We start from the raw sequence: 14,599 nt of genomic DNA on the forward strand, positions 1-14,599 counted from the left end.
TTTCAAACCTTTGTCATGTGATATAGATGTATATAAATGACATACATCAAAGGTAACAAGTATATCATCTTTATCTGAGTTAAAGGATTTAATTTCCTGTAAAAAATGTTCAGTATCACGTAAGTACGAGGGAGACAATTTAGTAAATGGTGTAAAAATGTTCTCCAGAAAAACTGCCAAAGGTTAGAAGATTGAGTCAGTCAATGCCACAATGGGACGGCCAGGCGGGTTAGTAATAGACTTATGGATTTTTGGTAACGTATAGAAAACCAGAGTGATGGGATGTTGATTAACCAAAGAGCCGCCCAGAGTGGCATCAATGACCCCCTCCTCTATGACAATATTAACAACAATTTGAATCATTTCTTTAATCCGATATACAGGATCATTTTTCAAGATCTGATATGTATCTATATCACTTAATTGAGACAAAATTTCTGAAACATAGTAAGTTTTGTCAAGACCCACCAAGGCTCCCCCTTTGCAGGTTTAAATACAAGGGACTTATCTTCTAATAACTGATCAAGCACGTTTCTCCTCCAAAGGTAAGTTGGATTGTATGCGCATGCTGCCAGTCTTACATTGTTGCAACAATGTCTCAACATCACGTTGCACCAGATTTATAAAAGTTTCAACAGGATGATATGAACGTGGTGGTGAGAAAGTGCTCCTAATCTTCAAATCAAACATTTTAGCTGTTAAAGAACCAGTTCGAATACCGGAATGAACAGGATGGAAAACAATAGATTCTGAAGAAAAATTAGCCTTTAAATGTACGTTCCGATAGAACCGTTGTAGATCAGTGTCTAAGCTGAAAGTATCAAGACTTCCAGTAGGGCTGAATGATAAACCCTTTTGCAGTAAGTTCATGTCAGCCGGACTCAGGTTTTTGAAGGACAGATTGAACAATAAGTTTTCGTCCTTACCTGGGACCTCGTGATCCGCGGAGCATCTACCTCGCCTATGATGGCTCTCGGCATTCCTTGTCTTCGTTTGCGTGGTCTTCGGCCTAAAAAAGGCGCCCGATATCCAGCAGAGACATCACTCCCAGAGCCTGAAGAAGCTGAGCCTGCTCTCCGGTCTCTCATGCGAGAGACTGGAACTGCTATTCCTTTGGCATCCTGCCACCTGTATACTCGATGATGCAGATAATCTTCTGTGTCTCGAAGAAACTTGGATCTCTTTGTAGCCTCGATCCTGGTACATAAATCGATGCATTGTTTGTCAAGTCTATCATGTAGTGCAGTAAGTTCTTCCGGATTCAGGAAGTTGTTCAGCTGTTGCTTAATATTCTCAATGCTCTTTTGGCGTTCATCAATGGCGACTGCAAGATGCTCCAAGGTAAGTACGATTAGATCCAGGGAACACTTGTTTAATATTTGGGCAAAACGGGTACAATAGTCCAAATTGTCACCGAATAGAGTAGGTCGCAATTTCACGCGAAGCCCCCGAGGTATTTTTTCAGTACGATGGTATTCCGCCAATGTTGCGGCATGTAATTTCAGGGAGATGAGGTGTTTCGATTCCTTTTCCAGGTCCCTACTTTTAAGTTCACTTTAAGGAATTTAAAAAAAATCAGATGGGGCGGTGATCTGTGCCACAATATCATTTGCTGCATCATCCATATAAGCAAAAGTATTAATTGGATTATTTGTTAGTAGAATATTCGCGTGCTCGTACCTGAAAGCCGTAACTGATATAATAATCGCAGGTCCGCACTGCTTGTTGGAAGTCGCGGTGCACGTGTCTGTGGGATGGCTTCCCCAATTATATATTGCAGAGACCGGCACTCGCTGTAGATCAATAATCTTGTATTTATTAGTCAGTCACATATACAGAGAATAAGTTACGCGTTTCGGTGCTACCGCACCTTCATCAAACCTTTGTATTATGGCAAGAAAAAAGCAGCTAAGTAAAGAAAAACGAGTGGCCATCATTACTTTAAGAAATTAAGGTCAGTCAGTCAGCCGAAAAATTGGGAAAACTTTGAAAGTAAGGGCTATTTGACCATGAAGGAGAGTGATGGGGTGCTGCGCCAGATGACCTGGCCTCCACAGTCACCGGACCGGAACCAAATCGAGATGGTTTGGGGTGAGCTGGACCGCAGAGTGAAGGCAAAAGGGCCAACAAGTGCTAAGCATCTCTGGGAACTCCTTCAAGACTGTTGGAAGACCATTTCAGGTGACTACCTCTTGAAGCTCATCAAGAGAATGCCAAGAGTGTGCAAAGCAGTAATCAAAGCAAATGGTGGCTACTTTGAAGAACTTAGAATATGACATATTTTCAGTTGTTTCACACTTGAATGTTATGTATATAATTCCACATGTGTTAATTCATAGTTTTGATGCCTTCATTGTCATGAAAATAAAGAAAACTCTTTGAATGAGAAGGTGTGTCCAAACTTTTGGTCTGTACTGTATATTTTTAGCGCAACCTGCACTAAATAGCTTGCAATTGTTTGGCCGCTGCAGACAGTGACGTTATCTGCGCTACATCTCCTATCTAATGTTTGTGCATCCGAAATATCAGTGACATTCAAAGATAAAATATAACTTTTATTTATTATAGATAAAATGAATTGAGACACTAAATAAAGTATGTGACTGCACTATCTAGAGAGGGAGCACAGGGATACAGGACACATGCATGGCCCTTGTCAGTACCTTATCTGGAGGAGGAATAACCTAACAATTGAAATGATGAGGGGGGGTTCTCTCAACCAATGAGCTTTCCCTATGCCAACTTGTCTCTAGGCAGGGAATACCTCAATGGCTGTAGTCGGAGCACCTGCCACTGCCACTGCCTTGATATGTAAGCAGAAGCGCTGCCACTGCTTATAGTGGTCTGTGATACTAACAAATCCATGTCCCTGAAGAGCCAACTCTTACTTGGCAAAACGCGTTAGATGATGGAATAGATTTGCTAGGGAGGGTAGCTATAAGGGAATTTTAGCACAGGTCTGAGGTTCCAGCAGCTGGGGGTTGCGCTTATCAGGGCGGGTGCTCCGACTACAGCTATTGAGGGATTCCCTGCCTAGAGACTAGTTGGCATAGGGAAAGCTCATAGGTTGAGAGAACCCCCCTCATCATTTCAATTGTTAGGTTATTCCTCCTCCAGATAAGGTACTGACATGTGTCAGTATCCCTGTGCTCCCTCTCTAGATAGTGCAGTCACATACTTTATTTAGTGTCTCACTTCATTTTATCTATAATAAATAAAAGTTATATTTTAACTTTCAATAACAAGGCACACTCATTTTATTAGTTACAGTTTGGAGACCACTGAGTTTACTTATTAGTAAGTCTATTTACTCTAGACCTCTACTAAACACCTAATCTCCAGTATAACATTAGCGCATCAGAAAGATCAGTGACGTTCAGTCTAATTTTTTTTCGGCGCTGGTGACAGCAACATTATCTGTGCTACATCTCCTGTATAACGTGTGCGCAGCCTAAAAATATCTGTGACATCCAGTGTACTTTTTCTCTAGACGGTGTCCGCTGCAGACAGTTCCATTACCTGCGCTACATTTCCTATATAACGTTTGCGTATCCGAAATATCATTGACATTCAGTCAAATTTTTTTGCTGACATTGCAATTTTTTTGCGACATTACCTGCGCTACATCTCCTGTATAACGTTTACACATCCTACATATCAGTGACATTAATTCAGTGTAATTTTTTATTAGACGGTGGTCACAGTGACATTACTTGCGCTACACCTCCTGTATAATGTTTGTGCATCCTAAATATCAGTGACATTCATTAAGTGTAATTTTTTATTAGGCGGTGGTGACAGCGACATTACTTACGCTATACCTCCTGTATAACGTTTGTGCATCCTAAATATCAGTGACATTAATTCAGTGTAATTTTTTATTAGGCGGTGGTGACAGCCACATTACTTGCGCTATACCTCTTGTTTAACGTTTGTGCATCCTAAATATCAGTAACATTCATTCAGTGTAATTTTTTATTAGGCGGTGGTGACAGCGACATTACTTGCGCTATACCTCCTGTTTAACATGTGCGCATCCTAAAAATATCGGTGAAATTCTGTGAACTTTATTTGTGCATACACTTGCAAAACCTGCGCTACTGTACATGTGACATACTTACAAGCATATATACCATTTTAATATGCGCAAGGCGAGCAGTAAGGGAAGGGGAAGTGGCCAGGCTGCTGATGGTGCACGCAGAGGCCGGGACACCACTCTCGAAGTCAGACCAGTGCGACCAGGTGGTCGGTTGGATTGCAGCAGATAATGTTTCCAGTAAGTTAAGCACCACCCTGTCTTCCACAAAGTCCAGTGTCAGTTGCCAAGAGTCTGGTCAACAGAATACTCACCCTGATACTCCTTCCACCCACCATGGAGAGTCTTGGCAAACAAGTGATCCCACACCCGGATATTCTGAGGAGCCGTTTTCATCGCCATTCCTTAATCTGGGCCTCTCGCTGAGCCTGCTTGAAGAGGGACATGAGGAGATCTTGTGCCCTGATTCCCAACGGCAATTGGTGTTTCACAAGGTGGATGATAATGATGATGAGACACAGTTGCCAATAAGTCAACTGCAATAAGTGTCTCAAGAGGTTCATGATGAGGATGAGACACAGTTTTCAATAACTGAGGTTGTTGTGAGGTCAACAAGTCAGGAGGACAACCAGAGTGAGGAAGTAAAAGAGGAGGTGTTGGACGATGAAGTCACTGCCCCAACCTGGGTAGGTGGCAAGCCGTGTGAGGACAGCAGTACAGAGGCGGAGGGATCCGCAGCACTGTAACAGGCTGGAAGAGGCAGTGAGGTGGCAAAAGGGAGAAGGCAGCCCACACCAAACAGGCCCGCAACTGTTCCCGCCATGCACGTGGACCTTTGCAAGCACCATCAGCTAGCATATCCACTTCTGTGTCCCAGCACAGCGTGCAGATGTCTATAACCCAGGCTTTTGAACGCAAGCGCAAATACCCAGCCACCCAGCGAGTCGTACCCTGGGATAGCACAGGTGCTACCGACGCCAAGGATTGCGGGCCCTACTTCCATTTGGGTTTCCGCCACCAACTACGTTAGTGGCTGAAACCCCCCCCCCCCCTTCGCCTCCTCTTCCTCCTCCTTCCACCTCAGAATTATCATCTTGCAGCACCAGTCAGCCATCAGTCAGTAGCTGGAAGCAGTGTAGCACTGCAGTGGGGAAGCGGCAACAGGCTGTGCTTAAACTGATCTGCTTAGGTGACAAACAGCACACCGTCGCAGAGCTGTGGCAGGGGATAAGGGACCAGACTGAGCTGTGGCTCTTGCCACTCAACCTACGACCAGGCATGGTTGTGTCTGATAATGGCCATAATTTGGTGGCGGCTTTGGAGCTTGGCAAGCTCACACACATACCATGCCTAGCCCACATGTTTAACCTAGTGGTTTAGCGGTTTCTCAAAACCTACCCCAATTTGCCTGAGCTCCTGGTGCGCATGTGTGCCCATTTCTGCAAGTCATCGACAGCTTCCGCTTGCAATTGCCAGCTCAACGACTGTTGTGCAACGTGAGCACGCGCTGGAACTCGACGTTCCACATGCTGACCAGGCTTTGTGAGCAGCAGAGGGCAGTAGTGAAATACCAGCTGCAACACGGCCGTCGCCTTTCCAGTCAGCAACACTCTCCAAGGCCTGGGACAGTTTTATGACACCCGCCAGCACCCTCAACCTGATCCGCGGCCTAGTGTCACAAGGAGATAAACATTTTGGAAGATGGTGAAGGAGTATGTAGCAGACCATGTCAGCATCCTCAGTGATCCATGTGTGCCTTACAACTACTGGGTGTCCAAGCTGAACACATGACACGAACTGGCGCTCTATGCCTTGGAGGTGCTGGCCTGCCCCGTCGCCAGCGTTTTGTCAGAGCATGTATTTATTGCTGCTGGGGGCATAATAACTGATAAGCGCATTCGCCTGTCAAATGAAAATGCTGACCGCTTGACTATTATAAAAATGATGAACAAGGCCTGGATTGCCCCAGACTTCTTTACTCCACCAGAGGAAAGCAGCTGAACATAAAGGCACTCTAAATGGTGTATTAAATACACTGTATATAGGCTGCCCTCGCTCCTAATGTTTAAAAGGGTCAGTTCAGCAGTGGGCCCCCACCCATAATGTTTTTGAGGGTCACCAGCAGGCCCTCAACCATAATGTTTTAGATGGTCAGCTCGGCAGCAGGCCCTCGCCCATAATGTTTTAGATGGTCAGCTCGCAGCAGGCGCTCACCCCAAAAAATTTTTAGATGGTAAGATCGGCAGCAGGCCCTCATCCACAACATTTCTTAGATGGTCAGCTCAGCAGCAGGCCTTCACCCCTAATGTTTTAGAGGGTCACCAGCAGACCATCAATCATAATATTTCAAGGGTGTGTATTGTGCCCTCCTTTATGTGTATTAAAAGGTGTATTGGAGTGCCAGTTCCTTGTAATTTTTGGCAGACTTTTCCCTTAGTGCATAGGCTTTATGAGTGTAGGAGTCCCACTACCTAAAGAATTGTACCAGAATTGTACCACAATGTGAATAAGGCCCTCCTTTATGTGATATGCAGGTAGTATCAGAGTGCCTCTTCCTTGTAATTTATGGCAGCACTTGCTGTTTCCTAACAGAGCAGCGACTTGGGAGTCCAATATACATGCAGACATCCTCCCCATGCTGTTCCAGAACCATTTCAGTGGTGTTTCCATCAATTTCTGACCTTTTCCTATGAACCAGACACCCTCCCCTCTTCAGAGCAGAGGGTGCCTGTTTAATGCTCGGGTTCTCCCATTGACTCACATTGTTCCACGGTGTTCTACATGAGCACCCAAGCACTTTGGTACTCGACCAACACTACTCATGACCCTTGTTTCTAGGCGTCACAGCATCCCCCAATGTCCCAGCTAGTACCTAGCCCCTTGGCCCCTCAGCCAGCCCGGGTGAGACCATTCATACAGATCCTCTGCTCCAGGTTCACACACACTTCCCCAGACTGACACACTGAGGGTGGATTTATGCCAGACTGATTAGGGTAGCTTTACCTGAGCTCACCTCAGGGTGTGAGCGCAGGTGAATACCCGTGCTTGAATACGGGTGTGGACCTGCAGCTCCCACTACCAAGCATAACTGCCTGTCCAATTAAAATCCAGCCCAAAGGATAGTTTGCTGAGACCACTGCACACTTCTGGATTTCAGCTTTAGTGGTGAGTGTTGACTTTTTCCCTCTATTTTGCCACCCCCAGGCTAGCAGAGCTTGGTCTTTCACAAACACTGATTTTGTACCTAGTAGATATCTAACGGTCTCTAGTGCCCATCTAATGGCCAGATACTGTCTTTTTACTCTTCCACGAACTACGATGACCCGCTTTTGCACTCTCTGATCTTGCTCTTTTTGTTTCTTTATTTCATCAACAAATTGCATCTTTCTTTTTACTTTACTCTCAGTGTTTCCATCTCAGCTTCTGGAACTTCCTTGACAAGATATTTTTTCTCAATCGACCGTGTCCTAACCCTTTCTCCTTTGCTTTGCGGATCTCCTTCAGCAGAGCATGCTCATCGCCGCTCACTCATTTTAAACGCATCTGGTTACATTTTTTTCTTCTTTTCTGCAGGGGTTTCCTCAGGTTTGGCTTCAGTTTCAGAGTACACTGCTTCTTCAGTGGCTTTTCCCACTTCGGCAGACTCTTCTCCAGTCTTATCTTGTATCTATGTCTCTGCAACATCTGAGGATTTCTCCCACTCCAACTCACCGGCCTTAGCTTCTTCAACCTTTGAGTTTCCTTTGAAGTCTTTATTCACTTTGTTAGCCTTCTCATCCTTCTCGGACACGGCATCATATTCTTGCATTCTTAACCCCTCCTCCTCTTTCTCATCAAGGTTGGAGATACTGGGGACACTGGGGTCCTCATCAGACTCGTCGTCTTCTGGCATTCCCTCCAGAGGGTCATCCAGGTTATTGTTCCCCATTCGTGTAGGCTCTAGGAGAGCCATCTCACAGTAGTATCTGCATGCTGGTCGTCTGTCTCTGCGTATTTATTCCCCAGCAGGCCACTGGATTTCTGGAAGGCATTGACAGCAGAATGAATGTCTTCCATGACCAGGTTCTGACTACTCACTGCCACGAGTCTCTTGGATTCATCCTCCATATCAGCCATATTACCTGGTTCCGCAGACCCATCTTCCATCTTCTCTGCCTTGGCAAGCACCACCATCTCCAGACCCATTCTTAACAGACTTCTCCAGTTCATAGACGTTCTTCCCGACGTCATCCTTTGAGCTTATGAGATCTTGCTCTGAGTTGCCTGTTCAGCCTTTCAACTTCATATCGCTCCTCAAGTGCTTCTTCAAGGAGAGGGCCTTGATCTCCTTCTCCCGAGCATCAGTCCCCGCTCGGTCACATTCTTCGGCATACCAAGCCGAGGTGTTTTTCTCTTCAGCCAGGAGCTGGTCAAACTTCTGTTTCTTCTCCAACCTAGACACAATTTGTCTCTGGTGGTCCAGGTCCACCATCTGATCACGCAACTCTTGATCAAGTTGAGCAATCCTGGCTTCTAAATGTCTTTTCTCCTCCAAGAGAGCAGATTTTCCTGAGATGCTGTTTGCGACCTCATCAGCCAGCTCATCTCTTTCCTGCTCTGCATGACGTCTGGATCGCTCAGAAGCTGCAAGTTCCTCTTAAAGTTGGAGAAATTCTGCTTCTATTTGTGACTCTAGATACTTTAGTTCATTCATCTCTTTCTGAGTCTCTTCCTTTGACTCTTCTGGAGCTTTCTCCAGTTGCTCTGCAAGAACAGCTAGTTCCTTCTCTAATGAATCTAGGGACTGTGCGGAGTGGGTGAAAACATCTTCAAGTTTGCAGCTGTACTGGCCTGCCAGTTGGTAGTGAGCCTCTACCAGCAGTAGGTCATGCTCTTCTACACGCTCTTTATGGTTGGTCAGACCTGCCAGGAAGTCTTCCACTGCCAGGGTATAATTCTCAGACCCTATGCTGACGTCTCCCCACTTATCTCTTGTCACGTCAGGTATAACTGTTGTCTGGTCGCTACTAGCAACTACCTTAACATGCAAGGCTTTAACATGGTAGCTTCTCTTTCTGAGTTGCTACCGGTCACAGCACATACATAATATATACCGCTCGGGTCATTATCAATCCTGACCTCTAGGGGCACCGATAAGCCAAACCCCATATTGGACATTTCATTATTAAACATAGAATACTGGAGAGACTGCACACTCTTCTCTCTGGTACGTGTGGTACATATGCTAGCCCTGCCGCACTTTCCTGCACATTTATCACAGTGGGTTCCCTCAGCTGTTTGCCCTCAACATTTATCAGCATTTCTACATCAATTAAATTTTTACCAGCAGGGGGAGCTTCTTCCCCAATCACAGCCTGCAAGAGAAAAGGCATGTCATCATCATCATCACCTATTTTATTATGCAATTCCGCAAACTTGGTACAATCACCTTGCACCTTATCAGCACCATTGTTTCTAATGGTCACTTCATTTAAAGGGTTAGGTACCAGTTCTACAGGAGTTTTGTCACTGGCTGCAGAAGTGTCTCCACTACCCCACAACTACCAAAACAAGGGGAAATCACGGCCCAAAACTACATCATGCACGAGCGTATTTGCAACCTCAAGCTTATAAGTCCCAGTTCTCACTGGAGTCTCACACTCAGTGAGAGCCACCTGATAGTCCTTACTATCCGCATGATTATCCCGCACATAGTCCTCACCTGGCACCTTGCGTCCAACAACGCCTGAACTGAACTGCCATTCACTACAACATTGCACATTTTCGGCGCATGTCTCTAGTGCCGGTGTCTTAACACCTCCCGGTCCAGCATATAGCAAATGCTGCCAGCTCACACCACAGTTCACGGTCTTTGAGGTACCAGGGCCCGATCAGTAACATGCCCAACCTCCAGAAACGTGCTCACTGTAACGTAGTCTGCTACACCAGCAATTACAGGAATGATCTTACCCATTTTCATCTCGGTTCGTCCCTCTCAAGTGTGATACGTCAATCTCCACAATGGACATCATCCTTTTCCGGGATGCAGTAGTTGCCATGGGAAATGCCTTGGCCTTGACTCCAGTCTTTTTCTGGACGGTCACTCTATCCGCACCCTTTAGGACTTTGCGCACATGTGCAGGAAACATAGGATCTCCTGAGAGACGCACTGCTCTCCACCTCCTTTTCTTCTCAATGGTTGCTCTTGGCAATGGCACACATCTTTTCCTCTAGAACTCCAGCCGCACAACTCAAAGCCTTTTCTCCACTCCATAGCTGCCAGAAGAACGGAAAGTCTTTGCCGAGCACAAACTCCACTTCCATGGTCTCACATTTTAAGAGCTCCCATTGCACAGGCCCATAGTCCGTTATTAAGGTCAGAGACACTGTGACATCTGTCTCTGGCCCCCTCTTTAGAAAGTCTAGTACTTCGGGCATAACCTGGGACACGTGTTGGCGGGAATATAAAGTGACCTACAGCGGTATTCTCCAATCACCAACTCGCAGGATCTTTCTGTATCAGATCTTCTGATAACACAATCATCCATTGCATAGTCCTACTGTAGGTGGGTCTACACAGACCTCACAGTGACCCCCCACATATTTTTTTTTAAAAGGTCAGTCTCTCTTTCACTAGGCTTCGGGCCCTTTAATGCTTCACACAGCAACAAAGCAGCATTCAGTAGCACCTGCTCTTTCTCATCATTGCCCCTAGCAACCCGGCTGTTGTTGCCCTTTTCTCATGGACAACTTGCACGCATTCTCCACCAAATTGTAAGGGATTAGCTCTTTTTCGGGGGTCATTCTCCCAATTATCTTCACAACAGCCAGATTGCAGGTCCAAAAGTGAAGTTTATTTTCACAGCAATAAAACATAAATTAAACAAAACAAGCACCTGCCCGTCTAGGCACTTGCTAATACAAAAACACAAGCCCTGACTCACCTAGATTGAGCGCTGTTCACTTGTGGAACATAAATGAGGCTTTCTCCAGCCATATAGTCCAGGTGATCCTTCAACACCTTTTGGAGGATTGTGGCCCAGTAGTCCTCCTGACTCTGGCCTCGTGACCCTTGTTCCAAGGTGTCCTGGTGTCCCCCAACATCCTGGCTAGTACCTAGCCTGTGGCACCTCAGCCAGCCCAGCTAAGGCTACTTTCACACTAGCGTTCGGGTGTCCGCTTGTGAGCTCCGTTTGAAGGGGCTCACAAGCGGCCCCGAACGCATCCGTACTGCCCTAATGCATTCTGAGTGGATGCGGATCCGCTCAGAATGCATGAGTCTGGCAGCGTTCAGCCTCCGCTCAGCAGGTGGACACCTGAACGCTGCTTGCAGCGTTCGGGTGTCTGCCTGGCTGTGTGGAGGCGTGCGGATCCGTCCAGACTTACAATGTAAGTCAATGGGGACGGATCCGTTTGAAGATGACACAATATGGCTCAATCTTCAAACGGATCCGTCCCCCATTGACTTTCAATGTAAAGTCTGGACGGATCCGTTCAGGCTACTTTCACACTTAGAATTTTTTTTAACAATATAATGCAGATGGATCCGTTCTGAACAGAGCCACCGTCTGCATTATATGAGCGGATCCGTCTCAGACGGATCCGCTCTGAACGCAAGTGTGAAAGTAGCCTAAGCCCACTCGTACAGAGCCTCTACTCCAGGTTCACACACACTTCCCCAGACTGACACACTGAGGGTGGGTTTATGCCAGACTGATTAGGGTAGGCTTCACCTGTGCTCACCTCAAGTATGAGTGAATACCCGTGCTGGAAGGGTGTGGACTGACAGCTCCCACTACCTAGTCTAACTGCCAGTCCAATTAAAAACCAGCCCAGAATACAACGTAAACAAAACTGTCTCAGCAAACTATACTTTGCTAAGACCACTGCACACTTCTGGATTTTAGCTATCTCACCCAGCTGAGGTATCTGGGTGAGATATACATGCCCTCCTGCACTGTATACCTTGCTACTATATATATATATATATATATATATATATATGTGTGTATATATATATATATATATATATATATATACTGTATACATACTTTATATATATATACAGTATATATATATATATATACAGTATATATATATATATATATATATATATACATATATATACACTGTATATTATACATACTATTTCTCAACTTATTTTAGTTACATTAAGCAGATTAAATGTAAAACATCTACATATATTACTATTATTTGCTGATATTGTCTTATTAGTAATAAACGTATTCTCAAGCTATTGTGTAGAGAATGTATTGCTAGAAATGAACTGTTAATCATTTTATGGAAAAAACTAATAGGTTCAAAATCAAATGGCAACATGTTTTATAGACTCCTGGGATCCTTAATAGTCAAGGGAGTTATGCAAGCCTTTAGGAAACAGATGTTTCATAAGTACATATTTGTATGTTCCATTTGGTACAATACCATTATGTAAAATATTGTTTTTGTATACATTTAACCACTTGGGATGAAAGGTACTTGGCAAATGCAGCTTTTCATTTGTTTCTATGCCAGGGACTAAAGGTGAACAAAGATTAATTTTACTGTTTGTTTAAACCCTTTGTCAAGTCCTTCAGTGTTTGTTCTAACATTCTGGGGTGATAAGTGGCCCCGGGCTGGAACTGCTGGCACCAGAAATATAATAAAAACGATAAATATCTTAAATGTCCATAGGTTCTTCAGTATTTGTTCTGTCAACTAGAAATCCCTAAATACTTTATAGGTCATGTACAGGGACTTGTAAGTATTGATCTTTGCAGAGTCTGCCACCTGTAATAGCTACTTGCAAGTGTCAGCAGCTATAGGTGTAATCCATTGTAAAAGGATTAAAAACAGCCATGAACCTCATAGGGCCCATTCACATGGCATCAGATTCCACAGCAAAATTCTGGAATTGGCCATGTGGTGTCCGACTCCCATTGTTTTCAATGAGACGCTGCACTGCCGTTCGCACATTTGGCAGGGAGATGTCTCTTCTTGGCGCAGTATCTGGACTGATGCCACTGAAAGCTACAGTAAGGCTGGGCTCACACGGGCGTTGTGTAGATTTTATTATTTTCCCTTATAACATGGTTATAAGGGAAAATAATAGCATTCTTAATACAGAATGCTAAGTAAATTCCATTTAGCCACTGACAATCCAAGAAAAAACTATGGTTCGCAGACTTGAGACACTAAAACAAAAAAAACTTTTTTTTCAAAAATATTATTTTGTAAAATAAATAAACATATTAGGTATCACTGCGTCCGTAAGAATCTGCTCTATAAAAATACTCCATGACCTAACCCCTCAGATGAACACGGTCAAAAAATAAAATAAAAACGGTGCAAAAAAGGTATTTTTTTGTCACCTTACATCACAAAAAGTGTAATAGCAAGCGATCAAAAAGTCATATGCCCCCCAAAATAGTGCCAATAAAACCGTCATCTCATCCTGCAAAAAATGAGCCCCTGCCTAAGATAATCGGCTAAAAACTAAAAACAAACTGACTCTTAGACTATGGAGATACTAAAATGTTTTTCAGTTTTTTTTTTTTAAAAGGTAATATAGTGTAAAACCTAAATAAATTTAAAACAGTAGACATATTAGGTATCTCCACATCCGTAAGAATCTGCTCTATAAAAATACCCCATGTCCCAACCCCTCAGATGAACACGGTCAAAAAAAGAACATAAAAACGGTGCCAAAACAACAATTTTTTGGCCAATTTTTCATTTTAATCAGTTTTTTTCCAGTAACAAAGCAAGGGTTAACAGTCAAACAAAACATAATATTTATTACCCTGATTCTGCAGTTTACAGAAACACCCCAAATGTGGTCGTAAACTGCTGTATAAACAAACAGCAGGGCGCAGAAGGAAAGGAACGCCATATGGTTTCTGGAAGACAGATTTTGATGGCCTCTTTTTTTCTTTGCACCATGTCCCATTTGATGAACCCTTGATGCAGCCCTAGAGTAGAAACTCCATAAAAGTGACCCCATCTAAGAAACTACACCCCTCAAGGTATTCAAAACTGGTTTTACAAACTTTATTAACCCTTTAGGTGTTCCTCAACAGTTTATGGCAAATGGAGATGACATTTCAGGATTTCTATCTTTGGTAACCTTGCATCACAAAAATGTAATATAGAGCAACCAAAAATCATATGTACCCTAAAAATAGTCTCTACAAAACTGCCACCTTATCCCGTAGTTTCCAAAATGGGGTCACTTTTATGGAGTTTCTACTCTAGGGGTGCATCAGGGGGGCTTCACGTGGGACATGGTGTAAATAAACCAGTCCAGAAAAATCTGCCTTCCAAAAACCACATAACGCTCCTTTCCCTCTACACCCTATTGTGTGCCCTTACAGTAGTTTACAACCACATATGGGGTGTTTCTGCAAACAATAAATATTGAGTTTTGTTTGGCGGTTAACCCATGCTTTGTTACTCGAAAAAATGGATTAAAATGGAAAATTTGCCCAAAAATGTAAATTCTTAAATTTCATCTCCATTTGCCAATAACTCTCGTGGAACACCAAAAGGGTTAACAAAGTTTAAAATATCTGTTTTGAATACCTT

At 44.0% G+C, this 14,599-nt stretch overlaps 1 pseudogene; it reads right to left on the reverse strand.

Moving 5' to 3' along the window:
- Positions 1-7,703: 7,703 nt before the first annotated feature.
- On the reverse strand, positions 7,704-8,152 carry LOC122928994 (annotated as a pseudogene).
- Between the last annotated feature and the right edge of the window lie 6,447 nt (positions 8,153-14,599).

The sequence above is a fragment of the Bufo gargarizans genome, chromosome 1, assembly GCF_014858855.1.
Source record: "Bufo gargarizans isolate SCDJY-AF-19 chromosome 1, ASM1485885v1, whole genome shotgun sequence".
NCBI classification, from domain to species: domain Eukaryota; kingdom Metazoa; phylum Chordata; class Amphibia; order Anura; family Bufonidae; genus Bufo; species Bufo gargarizans.